This window comes from Toxorhynchites rutilus, chromosome 1 (genome assembly GCF_029784135.1).
Source record: "Toxorhynchites rutilus septentrionalis strain SRP chromosome 1, ASM2978413v1, whole genome shotgun sequence".
In the NCBI taxonomy this organism is placed as follows: domain Eukaryota; kingdom Metazoa; phylum Arthropoda; class Insecta; order Diptera; family Culicidae; genus Toxorhynchites; species Toxorhynchites rutilus.
In genome coordinates this window covers 87312250-87338244 of record NC_073744.1, presented here as the reverse complement: position 1 = coordinate 87338244, position 25995 = coordinate 87312250, and the positions used below count along the sequence as shown (strand labels likewise).

The 25995-nt window shown below is 37.7% G+C and overlaps 1 protein-coding gene across 7 annotated transcripts in view; it reads left to right on the top strand.

The window, feature by feature from the left end:
• The first annotated feature begins 3786 nt into the window (after positions 1–3786).
• The window catches only part of LOC129762664 (ATP-binding cassette sub-family D member 1), a 51908-nt gene continuing 29699 nt past the window's right edge, over positions 3787–25995 (top strand). Inside the window, exons 1-2 of one of the 7 annotated variants that reach the window (XM_055761137.1) lie at positions 3787–4243; positions 15625–16010. The gene's annotated coding sequence lies outside the window, so the exon portion shown is untranslated. Of the gene's footprint in view, positions 4244–4368; positions 4589–15618; positions 16011–25995 lie in introns of those variants that run through there. The other 6 variants (XM_055761142.1, XM_055761143.1, XM_055761139.1 and 3 more) reach the window with 6 other exon arrangements.

Here is a 25995-nt window from a genome sequence, read left to right as displayed (position 1 = left end):
TAAATTTCTATGTACCTGGGCGTCAACTAAGAACGCGAAATTTGTTTCTAACCAAAACATCCAGAACAAATTATGCAAATAACGCCCCTATCAATCGCATGATGCGCATATACAATCAGCACTGCGAAATAATTGACACAACAATGAATAAAAAACAGCTAAAAAGAAACATGTACCGCAAAAATAATATTTAACCTAAGAAAACATTGTAACATTAGTGTATAAGTGTGTAGTCTACATTTGTTTGACGAAATGAATAAATAAATAAAAAACGATGAAGAACCTTCCTGGCCGTTAATGAGGGCTTGGCCACCGTCTGAGCCGCTTCAGCGGGCTTCGACCACGACCGTTTGCGCTTCACGTTGTTGTAAGTGACCCACTTTTCATCGCCAGTCACCATCCGCTTCAGAAACGGGTCGATTTTGTTGCGATTCAGCAGCGATTCACATGCGTCGATAAGGTCAAAGATGTTTTTTTGCGTCAACGTGTGTGGCACCCATACATCGAGCTTCTTTGTGAATCCAACCTTCTTCAAATGGTTAATAACGGTTTGATGACTTATCCCCAGCTCTTGGCCGATGCTACGGCTGCTACTATGCCGGTATTTCTCGGCTAATTCAGCGATTTTGTCGCAATTTTCGACGACAGGCCTTCCGGAGCGTGGTGCATTTTCGACGACCTCTACACCAGAACGAAAACGTTGAAACCATCGTTGGGCGGTGGAAATGGAAACTGTATCGGGTCCATAAACTGCACAAATTTTATTGGCAGTTTGAGATGCATTTTTGCCTTTGTCATAGTAGTACTGTAAAATATGTCGGATTTTCTCTTTATTTTGCTCCATATTTGCGACACTATAACTCACGAACGACTTAACCAAACAAAACACTGTCAAGGACTATATTATAGCAAAAATACCTTTCCAACAAGCTATAGTATGACTCGATACAATGAATACAACTAGAACTACGCGCTTACAACGACACCTCGCGGAAATACCGCAGGACTTTTTTGACAGCCTTATATATATATATATATATATATATATATATATATATATATATATATATATATATATATATATATATATATATATATATATATATATATATATATATATATATATATATATATATATATATATATTTCGTATTATTTGTGAGCATGCCTTGGATCAATTCGACGATACATGTCCTCTTGTCATGGCCTGTGGCATTGAGATTTTTTATTTTTTGACACAAACGTGTGTAACGTTGTTACTGTGGATTTGCTTGATTGGTAGGCAAACTGATATTTAGATAAATGGCATTTGGACATGAATACAGACTTTATGTATTCATGTAATACTTTCTCCATAGTTTTCAACAGTATTGATGATAAAATAATTGCTCTGAATGATTTTGGGAGTGATTTATCACGTTCCCCAGCTTTTGGAATGAAGACAACTTTAACGAGCCTCCATGTGAAATGAATGTGCTCCAGTATCAGACATGCCTTAAAAATTTCGATTAGAGATGGAATTTGCTTTGATTCTTCTTTTTGAATCTGAGCTGGGATATTCCACTCTCTTTAGTGGACAATTACTGTTATAGACAGAAACTATCGTGTCATTTAATTATTTTAAAGTTGATTCAATCTGTTGGATCAACCTTATTCTTGTATTGATAATTTTAGACTCAAAGACTCAAGTGAATATTGTTCCCAGTTAGTTTTTTGAATCACGTTATTCTCTCTGTGCTGTCAAGCCACCATTCCATTCAACAAACGCCCATTCGACAAACACGCCTCTTCCGAAACGTGCCAGTACTGTATTTTCTCAGAAATAACTAAACTACACAGTGTTAGGTCCAGGACTTCTTGTCTGATAGCGTTTGTAAACGTTGGTTCATTGCCTATATTGGCAATGTAAATATTGTTTGAAGAGAGAATCTCTAATCGTCATTCTTCTCGACTGTTTATGTCAGAACTTTCCCACAAAGTGTGATGAGCTTTAGCATTACAGCCGATTATGAAATCTTTGTTAATTTCTCTGCAATAACTTACAAACGCCACAATCTCTTGGGGAGGAGCCTCAGAGACGTCGTCAGGAAAATAAGCCGACGCAATAATTATGTAGGATCTTCCCTTGGCGGTTGGTATCTCAGCTTTGATCGCGACGATGTCCCGCTTAATGAACTATGTTATAGGAAAGCATTTGATATTTGCATTTGCTATAACACCAGTTCTTGGAGAGTCATGCTTGTCATCGTGGAATAACTTACATTAACCTGTTTAAATACCAAGTATTCCTCCCTTTGTGGACCAAAAACTCTTGAATTACAGCTAAATCCGTAGCGTCTTTGATAAACCTCTTAGACAGTACACTCGGTGCTATTTTAGCGTGATGAAGGTTTATTTGCAGAACATTAGTGTTCTGAATTAGTTTTGACCGTTCGTTTGGTACATGTGGACATTCGGTGGAAAGCTACTGTCATTGCGCATCTTATTCGAATATGCCACTTCGAATATGTCGAATTTCGTACCAACGAGAGTGTTTTTGCGGGGAGTGTTGCTTCATTACTTCAATATGAAGAAAAAAAACTGTGGAAAGTCATCACATTTCGGTGGAAGTTTATGGTGACCATGCTCCAACTGTGCGAACGTGTCAGACGTGGTTTGCACGGTTCAAAAGTGGTAATATTGACTTGGAAGACGAAGAACGTTCCGGACCGCTAAAAAAGTTTGAAGATGAAGAATTGGAGGCTTTACTCGATCAAAAACCGTCACAAACGCAACAAGAACTTGCGGATACACTTGGAGAAAGCAATGGGAGTGATCCGTTTGGAATGATCGCATTTGAGCCGTGCACTGAAGAAAAAATGGCCACAATACGAGCAAAGACACGATAAAGCTATTTTGAAGCACGACAATGCTCGGCCGCATGTAGCGAAACTTGTCAAAACATACTTTTGAAACGCTGAAATAGGAGGTCCTATCGCACCCGCCGTATTCTCCAGACATTGCTCCGTCCGATTACTACCTTTTTCGATCGATGCAACATGGCACTTCTCTAATTTTGATGAAGTCAAAAATTGGATCGATTCGTGGTTAGCCGACAAATCGGCCGATTATTGAATTTCCAGAAAGATGGGAAAAAGTTGTGACCAGCGATGGGCAATACTTTGAATATTAAATTTGTAACCATTTTTGCAGAATAAAGCATTATTTTTTGAAAAAAAAAACCAAGAAACTTACTGGTACTCCTATAATATATACTCTAAACTTTCAGTTCATTAATTGAATCAATTGAAGTCGCGAATGGTTTATTTATACTAAAAAAATGAAAACGGACGGCGCCTTAATCGCAATATTTCCTCTCTTAACATTGACCGTAGATCGAATACATCAGTTTCTCGTTTATAACGACACGGTAGGTGAGTACACCAATGGGTAGGATAAATGTATGAGGAAATTGGAATAGTTTTAATTAAAAACGTGACCTGTTTTCTGATTTGGCACCATTACAGAAAGTCGTGGTCCTACATCAAAACACTAACATCGTTAGTCCAATGAATATTTGCATTCTATTCTGGAAACCGTTGAAAATTTATATGATTTTACACGGTTATATCTAAAACCTTAAATCAATTACATTCTTTCCAAGATACACCCTAGCGACAATGCAACTACGCGTATCGCAAGTGAACGAGTCTGCGCATGGGATGATATTGTATATACTGAAAATGAAAACGATATTCAAACACGCATCAATGCTAAATGCTTTTTGCTTGCTACAATACAACGCTGTGCAAACTCCACAAACTAGTGCCGCGAGAACAGCGGAAGCGAACGTTTCATTATCATCCCATACCTTTTATCCGGCGACAGTTCAGTACTCGTTGATTCACATCTTTCATTCGCTTCTGCAAAACACCGTGACGGTACCTTTCGGAAAATATTTGTTTTGTGCTACTAGAAGTGTTTAGTTCACACGAAGATGAAAATGTGTACTAAGCTGGTCATTATATGAAGTGAGGAAAATCAAGCAAAAAAAAAAACGGTTGAAGAAAGTGTCATTTTCCAGTTGCCGTGGTTGAACCAGTCAGTGGATTGTTATTGAGATGTTTTCTGCATAGTAACTGCAATGACATAACCCGCAAATCCAACTCAGATTTTCTCTAATAGTATATGTACTTGCTGATGTGTGTACTTAGTGCTGCATATTGAACGCAATTTTTTACACTATTTTTCCTTGATACCTGATGTAAGTGTATGGCCTCCGCCGATTTAGCGTTCAGTGAAATTATTCCAAGTCTGCAGAGACCTACCTACGATAAAGATTATTATTTCTGTGTGTGCTTATTTTTGCGTTCTATCTGGTAACAAAAGGGTATCGTGACACGGATGAATGTGTTGGCGCCTTCGCATACTTGTTCTCAATAATATCGCTGTACCATCGCGTCGGGAGCGCTTATAGTGCAGGGTTGAAGCTATGGTTATACATATCCGAGGAGTAAACCAACGAAGGAAGCGAAAGTGAGGAAGACAACGGTGATCCCAGTTGAGGTCGCAATAAATATCTGGTCATGGTCACAGCTACTTTCGTAAGGTGGTCTAAAGCATTGTTTTTTGTCTATATATTTATGACATTTGAAGCACGTTTGATATGGAAGTAATCTGAGTTGCATAATATTAATAATGAAATTCTTATCATGTATTAGAATTCGTTTAATCTAAAGTATTTAATCAATCTGCATACACGTTAAGATTCTTGTTAAACGTAAGACCACTCACCACAGGTGTTGGAAAATGTATACATGAGATAGTGGAAGATGATTAGAAAATAGCAAACCAAATAAGAAACAAAATAGCAAAAAATACAGGGAAATGTTTTTCTAACAACAACTTTTTCATGTTTTCTTTGAAAAGATTACAACTAATCCTAATTTCGTTCAAAGTCAATATAGTGTATTCGACAAAGTTTTAGATCTTATTAAAATATGAACTTTCGTCAAAGACGCCAACTTTCTATCTTTTACAGTTTCTGAAATATAGGGCTTTTTTGTATGAAGACTCCTGGAGTTTTACTCGTTACATTTTTGTGTGTAAATTCTCGCGTTTGACATGTTATTGAAATGTTTTCGAATAGAAAAAAGTTAGCAGAGCATGTAAATCGCAATAATTTATACATACAAATGTTACGAATTAAACATTCATAGTAATTTTTCAAAGAAAAACATGAAAAAAATGTTGTTCGGAGAACTTTTTCTCTGTACAAGTGCCTATCTTCCGATGTATGGGTGAATGTCAGAAATTGTATGGGCTATTCAAATCTATTTCAGAATTGAAAAATACTTGTTTTCAAGAAAAATCAATTTTAATTTTCAAAACATTTTTTTTAAATGATTTTTTTTCTTGCGATCGTGTCGTTGATGAAATCTGTAGGAAAACGCTTTGTACATATTCCATTTACCTTGCAAGGCGATAAAAGTTTCGAATCTCCGCATGGATCACACACCATTATTGTGGTAACAGTATCAAAAAGTTGTGCTCCGAGTGGTTAGCGTCCCACACTATTATGCCGGGGATTCGGGTTCGATTCCCGTTCTGGCCGGGGGATTTTTCGTCAAAGATAATTCTTCCGGCTTGCACTGCGGTCACGCGTACTCTAGGGTTCGCTACTCCAGAGTACAATCAAGGCGTGTTATTCGGCATAAAAATCTCAATCAAGTACTACTAACAAAAATGACGCTAGTAATGTTGAGAAGGCATAAGTTCCATTGGAACGTTAGTGCCAACCAAGAAGTGTCAAACAGTTATTCATATTCCGGAATCCGATTGGTTTGTAACTCGATCAAATGTCACGATCACTCGATGCCGTTTAAATACATAGAAGACATAGTCCTAACCCTAACTTGACTTTTTTTTCTATAAATTTTCTTGCGTTTCCACCAAAACATAAAATCATCGTCAGACACAATTTTCGTTCAAGATTTATCTCCCAATTGCAGAGAATGTATTGCCTTTTCACATAAATATTATTTCAAAATGAGTAATGATGTTCATAATGAAAGGATCACGTTGTCTAACGTCTCAGTCTAAGTCTCAAGCTAGGCGATACGCCTAGCTTGAGACTTAGTGAGGTTACCTACGAATGTGTAGATGAAAGTTAGATCTAGGGCTATCTGTCATTTAACAGAATAAATAAATTCGTTCTTTTTGAAAAACGACCGACGTTTAAATTATTTGAATATTGTTTGTACAAAATAACTAAAATAACGATTAAAAATAAGGTATGGTGGTTCATTTTTTTGGCATTCTAATCTGCATTAAATATTTAGTAATCCTAGCATATAGTTTACAACCTATTCTCATGTTTACCAAGTTTTGACGTGGGACTACGTCTAACCGGAATATATGGAGGGTAAAATGAAAACCTAAACACAGAACATGCAGGAAAAAATGAAAGATTTCGAATGCTTATAGCTCGAACATTTCGTACTGGATAGGAGAGATGTTTGCATCACTTGATAGGGAATATTTCTACGCATCTATCGCAACTAACAAAATGTTGTTTTTCATTAGATAAACAATTGAATAACTGTAAAATATTAGGCGTTATCTAAACGCCCTAACTGCATCGTTTTGATTGGCCCGATTTACGGTTTCCCTAACACAGCCATCAAAACCAAGCAGCCTTGGGGAAATCGGCATTGCAAATACATGAAAGTAGGGGGACTTTTGTTCTCATCGAAAAATGTTCCCTAACACAGACTTTAAAACCAAGCAGCGAAATCGGCATTGCAAACACACGAAAGAGCCTAGAGGCGAGTGAACTGAAAAGTTTAAACCCTCTTAAAGCCAAAAAGGAGAAGAAGAACACACGAAAGTAGGGGGAGCTTTTGTTCCCACCGAAATGTGTTCCCTAATAGAGATTTTAGAGAAGTACCTGGAGAAATCGGTATTTCAAATTCATGCAAGTCGGGGGTATTTTTGTTCCGACTGGAATGTGTTTCCCTAACACAGACTGCAAATCCATGGAGCGTGGGGAAATCGGCATTGCGAATTCATACAAATCGGGGGTATTTTTGTTCCGATTGAAATGTGTTTCCCTAACACAGACTTCAAAACCGAGGTTTCTGGGGAAATCGGCTCTGCAAATAAATGCAAACTGCGAGTACTTTTGTCCTCGCTTGCCTTTGTGCAGAGTGGAATATGTCTGTCCTAACATGATCTTCTAAACTTAGGAACCTGGGAAAATCGTGCAGACACTAGAAGCGAATGAACTTCCCAGTTTCAAGCAAATTCTAGATTCGAGAAGTATGTACATTTTTGGGATGTAAACTTCAGAAGGAAATGTAAAATAAAATAATCGTTTGATAATTTTTTTTTGTCTTTATTGGAAAGATTTTCAGCCTTAGGCTGGTTCATCAAACGTTTGATAATTCTTCCGTACATATATTTTGTTCTAGTCATCATACCAAACGTAAAAGGTCCGTCATTAAATTTACTTGTAACGAAGAACAATCAATCACAATAAATGAATTGACTTCACATGGTTCATTTTTTTTCACTCACAGAGCAAATATATTGAACTCAATTGAATTTGGAAACTGTTTCATTCAATCAAGAATTTAATCAATACAAACGAATGATTGCTAAGCTAAGGTAGTTCCACGTCAACCTTGCGGTTATATCATATATATAACCCACTCATTTTTGTACATAATTTCATCATAACCGGTCGTTATGATGAAAGCCGTTTCGGAGGAGTTCGGTAACAAACACCGTGACACGAAATTTATATATATATATATATATATATATATATATATATATATATATATATATATATATATATATATATATATATATAGATAGGCTGTTTCGATACCTGTAAATGATGTTAAAATGAAGCTTATAACCCAAAAAATGTCAGAATTTGCTAACGCAAACATTTTATCATTAGTTTTGACTGTCACTTTTTTGAAAATGGTTAATATTTAAATTTATAGGCTGTATCGATACCTGTAAAGATGTCAAAATGAAGCCTATATCCCAAAGAATGTCAGGGTTTTCATTATTCAATTATTTATAACATAAAAGTTTAGTCAATTTACATTTAAAAATGAAATGTTCCGAATATGAGGCAAAACGGTATATATTTATATAAATTGTTTGTTGTGTCGGGAAGGATTAACTTGGTCACACACATATAATAGAAGTAGGATTCGGAAATGCTGAGCTGGCCGTGGGATTACTACAACGCAATTCCACGTCAAATTGGCCGAACAGACGATTTTGACCCAATCCTCTTCGATTATTTTTAATCCTTCCACAAGAGTTAGCAGCAACGCAAAATAACACTTTTCACTACCGTAGGACCAATTTTATTTTTGATTCATTTATAATAAGGCATATCCTCGTTCATTGATTTTTTTTTCAAATCGTGGTGCGAAATCCAGCTGTCCGATTAAAATATGTCAAATTATCAAAGAAGAGACAGGAATACGTGTTTTAAGTGATTAAATAACATGATGCAAAAAATTTCGTTCAAATTTTAATATTTTAAAACTGGCTTCGTGCCTTCTGATTTGATACATCAGGTTTAGGATTTGGGTCTCAAACTTTCGATTCAATTACGGATAGCCTCCATAGGCAAGCTCTCCGTTTCGCACTTGTATAGTGCTTACTTTTCATTTCGTTTATTTATCACGCTTGAAGTTTGCGTGAAAGAAAAATCATATTTGCTCGCTCGAAAGCACATAGTAACATATGTAGTTTTGAATAAAAATAATTACTTGATGTTTTTTGAAGATCTCTTCAAAATCTATCCATTTCTTGATATTTCCAAAAAAAAAACAGGAAGTGGGTTATATCTATGGTATAACCGCAAGGGTGACGTAGGACTATCGTTGATTTTGTTTGAAGTTGAATCTAAATCCATCCTGAATGAATGAATAAATAAATATTTGGGTGACTTCAAAAACGAAAGTGTTACTTTGAAGACTCAAGGTTTTATGCATCCAATATTGGATACAAAAAACCTTGTTCTGAAGAATAATCATCAGAAGCTTTCCTGTTAACTGCACTTGATTGACAAATCACAAAACCAAATGTATGTGGTCGCAGTATTATATGGATAGAAAACATTAAAATAAACTCGCTTGAATGTAATTTTCAATTCCAAGGGGAACTGGCAGATTATTTTTCAGCAACGATCATTTCTTTCCAGGTTTCCTCTCGATAACCAGCAAACGAAAAGAGTTGCGCGCGTGTATGTGTGTGTGTGTGGCGGCTGCTTCTATGTCTTTCCGAGGAACCGTATTTCGATGCTGATACTCTCTTGGTCACCTTCTCTTCTCCTTCTGATCGATCAGCTTTTCTGCGCTCCCTCACAGTTAAAACAAACTGATTGCATTTCAGGTCAGGTCAAGCCAGGTAATGAATACCTCGATCCCTCGCCATTCAGCTCGTTCAGTAACGATGTTGTCTTGTCGATGTCCTCAGGCGTCGTGCACTAATTACGTAACGCAAAAATCCGGATTTTGAACCTCCCCCCCCCTTTCGTAACGCAATTTCCTATCTCTAATAAACAGAAAGTAACGCAACATCTAACCCCTCCCCCCTTATCGCGTTACGTAATTTGTGCACGACGCCTCACGAAAAATGAATGGGTTTCACCACCAGAATATCATTTCAGTATGCTTTTCGTGTGTGATTGAATCGAGAGAAGGTGTGGTTTACGATGGCAATTTGGAAGGCAAACTAGAGGAGAATGAACTCTCTGAGTATGAAAATTTCGGCGACTGAGCAATAATCGATTGAAAATTATATAATTTTGGCGATACGAAACATTTCCCGTTTTTCATGTTATGCATCCATTATTGGATACGAAAATATCCTACTGATGGGAAAGAATAATCTTCAGAAGCTTTCCAGCTAATTACACTTGATTGAAAAATTACGAAATCAAATGTATTTGGTCGCTGTGTTCGCCATATAATTAGAAAACATTAAAATAAACTCTTTCGCATGGATGTATTCTTCAATTCCCAGGGAACTGGCAGATTATTTTTCAGCAACGATTAGATCTTTCCGGAATTTTCTCGATGCTGTATGGCATCCAAACTTTTCTGAACTCTAATCCATCAAATTTAGAGCCCTGAAAAGGGCCGTTGATTATATGCTAAGCTAATATAGCACCCTCTCCTTGGATTCGACGGGCCAGCTGAATGTCCTTGGGCATGATGTGACGCGTTTTACGTGGATAGCACACAAATTTGTATCTTCGAATAAGCCTCCTGCAGCGTCATAACCGCGGAACTTTGGAAGCGCAAGTCGGTTTTGAAGTCCTGAGCACGATCCAAAAGCTGCAAAGGTAGCTTGCGGATCAGCAATTCGGTCGACTTCCGATAGCGATGAATTTCACGCAAAGTACCCGGTCGATAGCGATGTGGCTTCTTCACCTATCCTGCGGCTGGTGTGCTTATTCGAACTGCTTTCGTGTGCCTTACCACTGAAAGACTAACCTGCTATCTGCTTGGTCCCAAACAAACGAGTGGATTAGAGTTCAGAAAAGTTTTTTACAGGCCGAACTGAAAGGAGCATTTGGATATGGATTTCATAATGAAGAATATGAAATACATGACATGATGTAGTGAATATATCCCCATATCGAAGAAATCACTTTGATGAAACTGTTTACCGTTTGTCGTTTTTAAGTGTTGGGAAAGGGCATTATTTTTGCTGAGTAAATTCCAAGAAAAAATCCATTCCTTCTTTAAGCTTGATTCATTCTGCTTCGGATAAACGGAACAGTGATAATCATTTTGTACAAAAGATAAAATGTCCAAGAGTTATATGATTGCTATTTATTGTGTCGGAAAATTGTTTCAATAGCTAAATGATAGCTTCGAAAACAGGTTTTAAAATGACGCTTCCTTTGCTTTCGTTCATTTCTTACTCTACTCTCGCACCGTGAGGACTCGAGCTCGTTAGTCTTTCGCAGACAGCTCGTTAGTCATTCGGTGGTAAGGCACACGAAGTCAGCTCGGATAAGCGCACCAGTAGCAGGATAGGTGAAGAAGCCACATCGCTATCGACCGGGAACTTTGCGTGAATTTCATCGCTATCAGAAGTCGACCGAATTGCTGATCCGCAGCTACCTTTGCAGCATTTGGATCGTGGAATTGCTCAGGACTTCAAAACCGACTCGCGCTTTCAAAGTTCCGCGGCTATGACGCTGCAGGAGGCTTATTCGAAGATACCAATTTGTGTGCTATCCATGCAAAATGCGTCACATCATGCCCAAGGACATCCAGCTGGCCCATCGTATCCGAGGAGAGCGTGCTATATTAGCTTAGCATATAATCAACGGCCCTTTTCAGGGCTCCAAATTTGATGGATTAGAGTACAAAAAAGTTTTTTACAGACCGAACTGAAAGGAGCATTTAGCGAAAATCGTGGTTTCGATAATAATTCGTTACCGATAGGTGCCATGGATATGGATTTCTTAATGAAGAATATGAAATACATGACATGATGTAGTGAATATATCCGAAGAAATCACTTTGGTGAAACTGCATTATAAAATTATTTGTGTACGAATGCCGCAATCGATAGTCGACTCTAATTTGCGCTGGGTAATTTCCTCGGAGGACTCGATTCCTCCTTTGAACATTAATAATCTCTTTCTGGCAAAACGATGTGGTATGAATCACATTATTTGAATGATAGAATGAAGAAGTTTTCTGCCAATTTCCTTCAACCTCCAAACGTATCTTTCTCCCGTTTGTCGTTTTCGCGTTCGCTAATCCTTTCTCACAACACCCATTTCTCGTTTGAGAAATAGTTGAGTAAACATTGTTTGCCAGTGCGCGTAGAGCGGGAATTCCTAAAGATTCATTGCACCTCTAATAAATTGCCGAAAGACGTGGTCTTACGTTGATCGCACTTGATTGAAAAAATCCAAAACGAAATGTATTTGGTCGCAGTTTTTCATGTTATGCATCCAATATTGGATACGAAAATTTCCACTGATGGGGAAAAAAATATTCAGAAGCTTTCCTGTTAATTGCGATTGATTGAAAAATAACAAAACCAAATGTATTTGGTTGCAGTGTTATATGGATAGAAAACATTAAAATAAACTCTTTCGCATGAATGTATTTTTCAATTCCCAGGGGAACTGGCAGATTATTTTTCAGCAACGATGATAGCAACGAGAATTCCGCGCGTGTATGTGTGTGTGTGTGGCGGCTGCTCCGATGTTTCAAGCGGAACCGTGGCATCACTCTCCTCCTGATGGATTCCCTTTTGGCCTTAGGTGCACAAACAGGCTCTTGGTGACACCGTTCATCAGCGTTTTCATGATAAACGAAATTAGCTTCACAACAACAGCGACAACATGCTCCAATCGCTGTGCAATCATAACTGAGTGGGTTTACGAGCGGCGCTTGCTTATATACCGATTGGTGATTTCAATAGCCTGTTTTGAAAGCAATTTTAAGACTATTGAAACAAGTTTTTGGATGAAAAAGTAACAAGTATATGACGCGTAGACATTTTATCTTTCAAATGAAGTGTTTATCATACCATTTCCTTCAGTTGTTTAAGAGCTATTAACGCTCAAAATCTCGGTCTCCAGCGTAACGCTTTCGTTCTCGAAACTTTGGTTTTACACCCCGGTATAGAAATGAAAGACGTAGTCCTACGTCAAAAAACGCATCATTATAATAGTGGCTGCTGTGAAGTGGCATCAATTCGCCATGGTGCTATGATGCCATGCGTCTTTAATCGTTGTTTTCTCATTGCGATTCATGTGCAGTTAACTTGCCTTGTGAATGTATGTTACTCTATTCAATGCTATACCGACTCCCTCCGTTCATGTGAGCATGCAGTTCTACAATTACATTCATTGAAATGTTTATTATTTTACGTTTGTGAAACCGTGGGTAAACGGGTACTCACTACCAGTAAAGTAACGTGTGTACATGTAAATGGTGTACTTGAGTCAATGCTGATTGTTGTGTGTAGTGTTTTTTTTATTAAAGCTTCTCCGCTCACTCCAATCGTCTGCTTCTTACTTCGAGTTCTGACTTACTTACAGCTGGTGTGCGGTGCTGTCGTCGGTTGGTCCTGCTTTGTCGCTCATTTCATTCGACTAATAGTCATCAGAAACAGTTTTTTGTTTAATATTTTTATCACAATTTTCGTAAAAATAAATTCCTCTGTTACGTGGAATACATGAACAATCTATCACGATTTTCGCTTCACAATCACAGAACATGAAGCTCAATACCGTCAAAGCGAAGTGAATGAATGAGCATTTAGGATAGATCTTCTTTTTCTCGATCCAGTATCATAGAAGTATGATGACAGCTTTACATACATTTGGCAAATTTTATATGAAGTACAATCGACATGGTTAAAAAACTGTATGAGCTTATGTAATATGTGATATATAACAAACAGAATTAGCCAATTTGATAGACATCGTGTTCCATAAGGGCAATTCTACACTTCTTGTTTTTTGACAACACGCGAAATCAATTTGAAGTCTGGCTAAGAGGTACTGTCCTACTAGCTAAACTTACCCAGATTATTACAAGTTCAGGTCCCTGCAAAGTTATCTCAAGGGAAAAATCTTCGAGTTTATGGACAGCTTAAAAATACCTTCAACAGTTTTCGATGAGAAAGTAAAGATGTGGATGTGGGTGGATAGTGAAAGATTGCGGAACACAATTGTGTATATTAAACTGAATAAATGATTGTCTGTTTTCAAAAATTATGCTTTTGTTTTCCCAAAAATCGGTTCGAACTTTCTGGACAACCAAATATAAACTATCCTGATTTTTATTTTCATTCTGAATTTTGACAATTATAGTTGGCAACCCTGGTTATATCTCGAGAACTGTTAATCTCTAAGATAAGATCAGACAATAGGGGGTCTTTTACGGACCAAATTTCTGTCAGTCGTTCTGATTTCTGATTGGCTGATTTCGATAAATTTTGTAAACAAAGCCGATTTTTTCAGTGTTGCCAATAAAAAAATAGCGTTGGATTTGCATTGAATTTAGAAATGGTGAATTTAATGAATAATACGATATTTAGTTTAAAGGAAATGTGAACAAATTATATGCAAGTTTATATATGTGTTTTTTCACAATGGAGTAAAGTGAACGGCAAAACACTCATTTGTCAATTTTGCTTCGTTAGGTCCCTAATGCGATTTCATATTTCGGAATATAATTTCCATTGCTAAGAAGAAATGCAGAGTCTCATCATTCACTATGCAGATGGCAGAGTTGTTAGCTCTAGCTCGTAAATATGAAAAAAGAGATGTTTGATACCATCCAGGTTGTGTTTTGCTGACTACCAATTGTTACACTGCTGACATGTTCTTTTCCGCTGACTTATTTTGATGATGTAAAGAGCTACGAATTTTGTTCTGTTCTGCCGAGGAAAGTTTTCGCTTCATCGACGGTGTACTCATAGTCGAATTCAATATTCATGTCATCCACATTATCACTAAAATTAGATGAAGCTGAAATTCGATATGATGTCGATGCTACTTCAATGTCCATCAATTTCTGGGCTGAACATTTTTCTCGCCGCTTTGATAGCAAGTCCAACAATCCAACAAGATGTTCTTGTGCATCGGCTGCATGCGAAGCATTCGGTACAACGCTCTATTGTGTATTGTGAAAGAATCACGATTTTCAAGTTGTTTCGGAATTACAATGGAGTTGAGCGCCGTTGTTTTGCACGAATCAACGAGAAAAGATTCTCCAGACAATCTTGGACGAGTTGTTATGGATATCATTATTATACTATAGATATGGGTATTTAAAAGACTTATTTTATCCTTTATCCTTTTTGAGAATGACTTTCTGAAAGTATGCAAAATCATTGAATTCGCATCAACTAAATGTTACCATTCATAAAACCAGACATTAAAAAAATGCGAAATTTTATAATATTTGGCAGCTCTGGCATCTTCATGTCATGGCTTCGTTTTTGTACGACGAAAAAGAGTAAGAAGCCAGTTGTCTCATCTTGTCTTAGGTTAATCTTAGGATAAAACATCTTACGAATCTTTTTCGTGTAAAATTGCATGTGGATTTAATTTCTAATATAAATTTTGCTGAATAGTTAAGATCTTGAAACCGCGTTCGTGTTCGATATAGCGACGAACTATTTTAAATATTGGCCCAATTATGCCCGGAATTCTTTCTACATTATCGGTCACTCTGACCCCCTCCGGGTTGCAATCCTGCTGTGAAGTGGCATCAATTCGCCATGGTGCTATGATGCCATGCGTCTTTAATCGTTGTTTTCTCATTGCGATTCATGTGCAGTTAACTTGCCTTGTGAATGTATGTTACTCTATTCAATGCTATACCGACTCCCTCCGTTCATGTGAGCATGCAGTTCTACAATTACATTCATTGAAATGTTTATTATTTTACGTTTGTGAAACCGTGGGTAAACGGGTACTCACTACCAGTAAAGTAACGTGTGTACATGTAAATGGTGTACTTGAGTCAATGCTGATTGTTGTGTGTAGTGTTTTTTTTTATTAAAGCTTCTCCGCTCACTCCAATCGTCTGCTTCTTACTTCGAGTTCTGACTTACTTACAGCTGGTGTGCGGTGCTGTCGTCGGTTGGTCCTGCTTTGTCGCTCATTTCATTCGACTAATAGTCTGACTAATAATATTATTGAATTAGTGGATTCCTGTGAGGTGTTCCATTGCATGGAGTTGAAGGATAAGTTCTGTGATGAATAATTGTATATTTCGGTAGTGCAAATCCAGACCGTATGATCTGTGAAAGAGATCACATGTCCTTGGAAGTGTCTATATACAAGATTTCAAAGTGCTTTTATGGAGTATTCCACTGAGTGAGTGAAAATAGAAAATCTGATTCGATTACTTAACGCCTGCAGCCGTACTTGTCTGCAGAATAGATCGTCTAGTGGATTAGCCGTTTTCTTCACTTCAAATATGCATCAGCGCAGAACGTTCGAGGTAAGTGGAAAACAGCATTTTTCCACAGTTGCTTGAAAGCTCGACATTACTCAAGTGTGAGAGCGCCAATGAGTATTTAATTTGGTTAAGCCTCATTGCAAGTTTACTGTTAAAGCTACGCTTGCATCATATTTCTGTAACAGCGAGTCAAATAGGATTGTGCTTCAAAATTGTTTGTTACTATGATTTGGGATTTGCAGTTGAATGGTTTTTGTGTACAATACGTAATTATTTTTGGAACATTTCAAACCATGGATAATAGGCATATAGATAGCTTTTCGGCATTTTCTTGATGTACTCATCAACACACAACACAAAACGTCTATACTACATGGGCTGAAAAGTCTCGGAATTTCATGGCAACAGATGATGCCACTAAAACTGAACAAGATTCATTTCGAGAGGTTCATCTGTCTACATTTACATTTATTCACAAAATGTCAACAGGCTTTACATGAGTGCCCTAATGAACGAACCTTACAACTAACCTACAAATACTTCTTAAAACTATCTTATTTGTAAACTAAATCTATGTGAGGACTACAGAGTACAGTGCTTTAAGGGACAAACGAGAAAGATGACAATCGAAATAGGAACTACTTCGGTTAAACACACGACACTTACTAGAAACGGGTTCATTATAACTTTTCAACCATGCAAATAACATGTTTCTCCGTTACATGGAATATATGTTTTATACAAAAAATATGATAGAATAAAGACAACCCTAAATCGGACAATTTCTTGTTCGAGTTCTGCTCTTATTCGGCGATACTTTATTATTGGTATAGATAGAAGAAGGTATAGGAGTGCGTTTCATCACATTAAAATCCATTTCGAGTTTCGAACAAAGATCAATTTCGCTAGCGCAAACATCAAATCGACTAGCAGCACTTGTCGCTATGTAATTGTAGAACATGTGGGAATTTAATTTTCTGAATTTTCCTTTTTTCCTTCAGAGTTTTCCGAAAATTTTCAATTGTCAAGTTGGAATATTTTTGGTTGAAATATGTGTAATATTTTTATGGGACCCTCTCTCCATTCCAGAGGACGGAGGGGTGTGATACCACCATAGAAACATTTCTCATACCCAAAAACCCTCACATCCCAAATTGTGCAGAAGTTACAATTTTGCAGAGTTATGCAGAAGTTTGTGTTTGTGTGCCCCCTGTAATTCGTGTCTCATTCGTATGGTAGCCCCCCTTAGAGAGGGGGGGTGGAGTGTTTAACCACCATAGAAACATTTATTGTACCCTAAAACCTCCATATGCCTAATTTGTTTCCATTTGCTTGATTAGTTCTCGAGTTATGCAGAAATTTGTGTTTCATTTCTATGACAGCTCCCCCCCACCTCAGAAAGGTGGTTGGAGTGTTGAACCACTTAAGAAATGCTTCTTACCCCCTAAAACCTCTACGTGCCAAATTTGATTCAGTTTGATTGATTAGTTCTCGAATTATGCAGAAATGTATGCTTCATTTGTATCGCAGTTTCTGTTTCTGTTTTCTGTATTTTGCATGTGGTCGATTTGAGAAAGAATTAGCGGGTAACTGTATTTTAAACTGACAGTGGTATTGAAGACACTTCTGAGAATTCGTGATTTAATGGTGCGTTCACACTAGGGAGATCTATAGCTATACATGAATTTATTCCCGTGAAAATATATGTACATCTATTCGAGGTATATGTAAATGCTATGAATAGAATAAATTCAGCATATGTAAATACTGGTGAATTTTTTAACTCGTGAGAAATCATTAAAGTTGGCCACAGTTCTACTTCAGGTGAAATAATTCACAAAAAAAAAAAGAGTGAGACGACTCATTATCTCTTTCTTTCATTCGGACTCATAGGCAGTTGAATGTGTTTGCTGTCAGCAAATGTAAACAACGCTTATAAATCTAATTTTTGACATAGAATTTTGTCTTTGATTTCTATGTAGGGGGTAACTACGAAAAATGTAACGATTCATTAAGAGTTTTCAAACGCAGATTACTCAAAATCGTTAATGCGACATGTGTTGTGTTGCATACCTTTAGACAGGAAATTTATCCAGCAATTTTTTTGCTTGAAACACGAACAGAAAATGTATTTAAAAAGTTAAACAATTTGACGATTAAAATTCGTATGTTTTTTCTATTGCACTTTCCTCCCTCAGGCAACGAGTAATCCATTTACCGAAAATAGGCATTTATCAGTTGTTGTATTGTATGTTGTTCAATCAATTCGTGCTCAATTCACGTTTCATCGTGTAGGTCTTGCTATTAACAATTTATGTATTGTTGGTCCAGGATATCATAATATCAAGCAATTTGTTTGGTAATGTAAAATATGCAATAGAAGAATTTAACTAGCTGCTGCTTTAGAGGTTCGAAAGGGTATACTCACGCATATCAGATTATGATAGCTTGAGGAGTCGCGATCTGAAAATATGTATGTCTTCTATAGAAGCCCGCTTTACTCCCTCGAATGCACTTGCCCATTCTCCTTGCCCTTTCCTATACATAAGTAGAACTTAACACCCAATGAGATCAGTTCACTACAGCAACTACTAACCCGTTTAAAGGATACATACAGGAAACGGGTTTTTCAGGGCTTCCTTGATGTATCAAAAGAGAAAAAAAATCAGATTTTGAACAATAAAAAAACTCAATTCAAATGCAATTACTACATACAATCACAGTCCTATGTCAAGATCCCGTCCGTGCCCCTAGGCCCAGGCCCATCAACTTTTTTTTATTAATTTGCTTTTGCTATCGATGGTCAATTTATTTCCATGGCCGATAAGAGTGAGCAAAAAGAATTGATGAGAGTCTAAATCAATTGACTGATCCAAAATAACCCTTCACTACCGTTTATTCGAGTAGCAGAATGATGTACAATTCTAAATAAATATGCATATGTAAACGGGTTGTACATTTATTGTAACTTAAAATTGCATGGAGGAATTCATGAATATATTCATCATATAAATCCACGCTAGCGTAAACGGTCGATGCAAATTCTTCACATGAATCATTTCTTTACATTCTTTACATGAATCATTTCTTCACATAAAATACATCACTAGTTTAAACCCACCGTAACAAATTTCATTTCATTCTTTTATACAGGGTTTTCCATTTCGGGCTTCCGAAAGTATACAGCCCTGCGCTGATAACCGTTTGACATAGCTGTCAACCAAAGCGTCATATCGTTAGTTGAATGTCTGCCATTTTACAATATGGATCGTTTTAGCATCGCACAACGAGTTAATTTTATTAAATTATACTATAAAAATGATGAAAAACTGGCAAATGTTTTTCGAGCATTACGGACGGATTTTGGTCGTCATGAGCGGCCTATAGAGCACACAATCGCTAATGTAGTGCGTAAATTCGAACAAACTGGATCCATAGCGGATATTGTGAAACCTGTGCATCCTCGTAATGTGCGTTCGGCCGAAAATATTGCTGCTGTTGCTGCCAGTGTGGAGGATGACCCGAATGTTTCGATTCCACGGCGTGCTCAGCAATTGGGCTTGTCAAACACATCATTGTGGCGTGTTTTGCATTTGGATTTGCACCTACATCCATATAAAGTCCAACTGGTACAAAAATTAGAGCGTGGTGACCATGGAATGCGTCGGGCATACGTCGATTGGGTGAACGAACAACAGCAGCAAAATGCTGTATTTTCGCATCAAATTTTCTTCAGCGATGAGGCACATTTCGAGCTCGGTGGCTATGTGAACACCCAAAATTTGCGTATATGGGGCTCAGAAAATCCACACATGATTGTTGAGAGGCCATTGTATCCTCCAAAAGTCACTGTTTGGTGCACATTATGGTCTGGTGGAGTCATCGGGCTGTATTTTTTTGAAAATGAGGACGGCGAGACGGTAACTGTGAATGGTGAGCGCTATGGCCGCATGTTAACCGATTTTTTTTTGCCACAAATTGAAGATATGGATACGGATGACATGTGGTTTCAGCAGGACGGCGCCACGTGTCACACAACACGACCGAACATGGCCATATTGCGAACGAAATTTGAGGGACGCATAATTTCGCGTTTTGGTGATACCAATTGGCCGTCCAGATCATGCGATTTGAACCCGCTAGATTTTTTTGTGGGGTTATGCGAAAGACCGTGTCTATGCCAACTCTCCGCAAACTCTTAAACATTTGAAAGACAACTTTCGTGAAGTTATGACCGAGATACCGCCCCATATGTGCCGAAAAGTAATCGAAAATCACCTGTTCCGGATCAAGGTGTGCGTGGAAGCCCTAGGTGGACATTTGAATGATGTTGTATTTCACACATAATGGCATAAACCAAAATTTAATTTGAAATAAAAGTTTCATCGAAATTCGAATTCTAAGTGGGTTTTATTTCAATTTACTTTCGGAATTTAAAGTTGGAAAACCCTGTACATTTGCATTGATAGTTCTAATATCAATTATTTCTTTATACATGATACCTGAAGATGATTGTTCATGTACTCGATAGAGGCGAATGAACTGTAAAGTTTAAAGCCTCTTAAAAACAAAGAAAGAAAGAAAGAAAGAATGTACTCGACTTGTTTTTATTATACCTAATTTGTCTAATAATTTTTTTGTCTGGACAGTAGATACGGTAAAAGTAACAATGTAATGTTGTTCAAGAAACCATTGCGAAGGTTAATCAGTACGATCTGGTTCTAAAAACCGTGTACGATCGCCAAAGTTTCATGGCGCTGTCTGTTTGTCAACCGCGGTTATGCCTCGAAAAATATCTTTTGTTTAGCGCTGCAGCAAGTGCTGTATGTGTGTTTACGTAGCCGGAATCACAACAATAAAAAACCGCTTCCTACTCAAAAGTATAAGTGATGAAAATTTCGCGGAAGATAAACGAACAAATTATAGCAATCAACCGCGCCTGTTCCTCTGGAGTTTTCCTAGTCATCGGAGTGACGAATAGCGTGAACATGTGTTTGAAGTAGACTGTTTATCATCAAATGTACAATTGTACACAATGTGTGTATGAAGAAGATTGTTGACATGATGCTACGAAACATATTTAACGGTTATTCACATGGGCTTCTTAGAGATGTTAGTCGAACATGTGTAAGCACCAATTCACTGATAAAGACAGCTTGATTGAATAGTTGTTCCGAGAAAAACAAACTTGTAATAGATAAGTAATCTGCGTTCTCATTAGTCTGAAAGTCACCCGTCATCGCGGAACTGATTAACTTCTCTGGCCCCGTCTCATCGTCTGTGTACTGATTATCATTAATTCCAGAAGAACAATTAGCAGAAATAATAACGTACGCTTAGTATCGTCATAAAGTTGAGATGTTAGACAAAAGGAAAAGGTGCAAGGTTGCCTTCACAATTGCACAGGAGATCATTAAACTGAACCGACGTCAGCACAGCTCTAATAAAGCAACTAGAGATTTCCAGTCTAGTACTGGAGCGAAAATATTGCTCAGTTTAAATGTTTCGGAGATTAAACTTTAAAGGTGAAATATTCAGAAGCACGGTTTAGCTTATGTTACGTGAATTACAGCTGACCGGTTTACCATGAGTGAAGTTAGCAAACACTCCTATGTACCGCAGGAGTGTGATCATACGAGCCGCACAGTTCCCTCGTCTAACGTTCCCTTTTTATGATCACTCTAAACACAACTTACTGAAGTGAGGCAAGATGTAGGATTTGTATTAGCTGGCCAATTATTTACCATTAAAAATGCCACCCCTAAAGAGGGGTATTTTGTCGACATAATGCTACCTGTTGTGTACATATACTCTTTTCAGTTGCGTGCATAGCTGGTTTAGTACAGTTTATGAGCCGTTTTGGTGAAAACATATGAGGCTAATACTACGTATCAGCAGAGTACTAGCGGAGTAGATTGATTCTGTTTAGCATAGATAGTAATTTGATACAATTTCCAGTTTCAGACTAAAATGCATATAGTTTGTGAAGATGATAAACAAACATCTAAGGATTCCACAAAAACCGAACCAGGCACAATTGTACTAATAAGAGCAACGAATACAAAATACTTTGAAAAGCTGTTTAGTTTAATTATTTATTTTATATTTATTTTTTTTTATTTATCTTCGCTTATTTTTCGTCGGCCTATTTCCGCCACTTTAGTGCCAATCACCGACATCAGGGAGGCGACTCCACCTGTTCCTACCTATCAGACTCAACAACTCATGAGCCGGGCCAACTTCTTTTACTTCCGCTCCGAAGGAAGACGTAACCAGAGATTTTTCGCCTCAGAAAATCCCAACGACGCCAGCTGGGATTGAACCCAGGCCGATCGGATTGTGAGGCTGTTACGCTAACCATACAACCACTGGCGCCGTCAGTTTAATTATTGACAATAAATATTTTTTTAAGGCAACCAGTACAATTCTAAAAACTCTTCATTTACTCGATGTTTTAAAGTAATCCACAATACGAAACGTTAACTATTTTACATCGGCTCATTATAGGCATGCTTTGTGCAAAAAAACGGTAACCGCAAACAGTTATAAGATCGAGAAATTCGTTGTTGGATGAAGCTCAGGACAATAAGCGTAAAATTATCTAGTTGGAGTTATTTGTTTTACATTTCTCGGCGATCCCACAAAGTATCAAGTGAAATAATTTATAGCGATATTAATAAATAACGATGCTTGGGTCACTTCAAGCCAAATGATGCAAAGCAGATTTGACGAATCTTTGCTACACCATTTCTAATCCCAGGTAATAGTAGTACCGGTAAGTATCTTCGTTTTTTTTATTTAATGCTTTATTCTGCAAAAATGGTTACAAATTTAATATTCAATTGCCCATCGCTAGTCACAACTTTTTCCCATCTGGCAATTCACGGATTCCTTTGCGGAAATAATCGGCCGGTTTGTCGGCTAACCACGAATCGACCCAATTTTTGACTTCGTCAGAATTTAAGAAGTGCTGATCAACCAGGCCATGTTGCATCGATCGGATAAAGTAGTAATCGGACGGAGCACTGTTTGGAGAATACGGTGGGTGGGATAGGACCTTCCAATTCAGCGTTTCCAAGTATGTTTTGATTGACCGGTTTCGCGACATGCGGCCGAGCATTGTCGTGCTGCAAAATAACTTTATCGTGTCTTTGCTCGTATTGTAGCCGTTTATCCTTCAGTGCACGGCTTAAACGCAACAATTGTCGTCGGAAGAAGTCCCCCGTAATGGTTTCATTCGGTTTTAGCAGCTCATAGTACACCACACCCAGTTGGTCCAACCAAAAAGACAGCATAACCTTCTAGTCGTGAATATTCCACTCGGCCGTCGATGTTGATGCATGGCCGGGGTATCCATACGTTGCTCGACGTTTAGAATTGTCGTAATGGACCCACTTTTCATCGCCAGTAACGATTCGATGCAAAAAACCCTTTTTTTATGCCATTAGAGTAGTTGTTTGCACGTGAAAAAACAGCGTTCGACGTCTAGTGGCTTCAATTCATACGGCTTGCTGGCTTGCTGAGCTACTCCAAGTGTATCTGCAAGTTCTCGTTGCGTATGTGACGGATCTTGATCGAGTAAAGCCTCCAATTCTTCATCTTCAAACTTTTTTTGGCGGTCCGGAACGTTCTTCGTCTTCCAAGTCACAATTACCACTTTAAAATCGGGCAAACCACGTCTGACACGTTCGCTCAGTTGGAGCATGGTCACCATAAACTTCCACCAAAATGCGATGACTTTCAACAGTTTTTTCCTTTATATTGCAGTAATGAAGTAACACTCCCCGCAAAACACACTCGGTGGTACGAAATTCGACATATTCAAAGTGGCAAAAAACAATGTTGATTACGCTTTTTGAGATATAGGGGAAATCAGGGAAAAATTTACACTGTGGGTAAAACCGACACCCCCTGATTTTTTCTGTTAGAAGCAATTTTTTGAAAATTTTCCGATGACCCCTGTACACACTTGTCATTTCTTACGTTTCGAGGTACCTCACATCTACGGAAATCGCTATGCTGTCAAAACAAGCAACAAAACAGAACATAGCAAACATAAGACAGTTCATGTAAAATTTTGCTCGTGGAATTTAAGTGTTTAAGTCGGAAAATTGTGGAAAACTCGATACTTTGTGAGACGGTAGGTGGTGTTGTTGCTTGCCAATTCTCGAAAACATTGTTTTGAAATTTCAAGTTCATTCAGAGCAAAACCGACACCTTGTTTATGTTTCACAGACAGGAAAATGCGTTCTTACTTTTTGTAGATACCTCGTGTTTATATTCGACAGACAAAACGGCAGAGCTGAACTGATAAAACAGTCAGAACAAACATTGAGTCGCGCATGTCAACAAAAAAGCCTGGCAGAGCTTATGGTATCTCTTCGTTCAACTCCCAACTCCCAATTCCCGCACTCCCATTTATTTCACCTGAAAACATCAATTTTTGTATTCTATAAAAGTTCGAGTACTAATCAAAAAATGATCAACAGATACTGTAGAATAGCTTATGAACAGTTGAAGAGAGGTTCTGTGACGATTTGAAGTTGAAGACACATGGTAGATCTTGGAAATATGTGGAAATCCTTAGGTTGTCGGTTTTACCCTGATTTCCCCTACTGAAAAAGACGCGCAATGACAGTAGCTTTCCAACGATTGAGTGGAAATTTGATTCACTGGAATAATAATCAAGTTACGCCATCTGTTGTAAAACCGAAGAAACTTACTTTAATTTGTAGCTGCAGAAATGTATCATCATCTTCACAATAAACCAAATTCCATAGTTCGAAGTCATCCGTGTGAGATTACTTGTGATAATCCAAAATAATCAGGTATAGTAGTAACATCGAAAATTGGTCTGATTGAATTCCTCCAGAAATACTCGATTTTGCACCGATAGGCTTGAAGATAATGGCCCTTATTCCCGTACACACTTCACGGTGAGAACGAAATACACGGCAGGTCATTGAACTTCGTTTCACGAGTTGGTGAAGCGTCATAGATAATAATGGATTTTCAGGCAGAATGAACACCTTTAGAATAGAAATTATGAACGAAAATTAACTTCTCCGTATCGAATCAGTGTTCAATGTGAATGGAAAACTTTGTTTTTTTCGTGTGGTAAAATAATCTCTTACAAAAATTGTATCGGAAGATAATTTTATAGTATAATGATGAGTTTGAGTGGAAAACTAATTTCGTATCCAGATGTCGACACCGTACCGTTGTCTTCGTGGATACACTTCATTTCATTTTCACGTGGAAACGAGAATAAGGCCCAGTGTCACCGAGCTAAACTGATACCTGTCGTTCTACTAGATAAGATTATAGTAATCTCAGAAACGTTCACAGAATCCAAGATGATTTACATATGACAATTATGGTCTGATGATTGATGGTATCGAAAGTTGTTAAAGAGTTTGTATGAATGACTCTCGCTATCAACCTCAAAACTGGAAAGAAAAGGTTCCTCTATAATTTGGAAATCTTTCATATTGGTGGGAAGGACTCAATGAATGAATGAATCACACTTTATTGAATAATTATTGATGAATTCGCTATTAATTGGCATCGGAACAGTTTCTATTAGATGCCTCTACATTGTGCCTCAATGCGTTATCGGGCTCTCACCAATGGTAGGTCGGAATCTCCCCTTTGAATAATTAAAAAAAAAGATTACTATTTCACGTATATTGCGATTCTGTCAAACAAATCTTTGTTGAGACATTGGTGATTTTTCTCCCCAGTGATATTTCATAGTTCTGTGAGACCGTCCATCGTGAAGCAATATCATCTGGCCCATCCAGGTTGAATTCTATCTCCTAAGAGAAGATCGCCTGAAACAGTAAATTGACTCAAATAACGAGCCACGTTGCTTCCAGCTCGCAATTTTGGAGGTGGAAGTCTGATGGTTTGGGAAGAAATATCTCAAAATGGATTGGGGAAAATTGATGTTTTCTTCAATATGAATGAACATTCAGGAGTACATAGTTTCTGCATCAAGACCATCGTAAAGATTGGGTATTCCAAC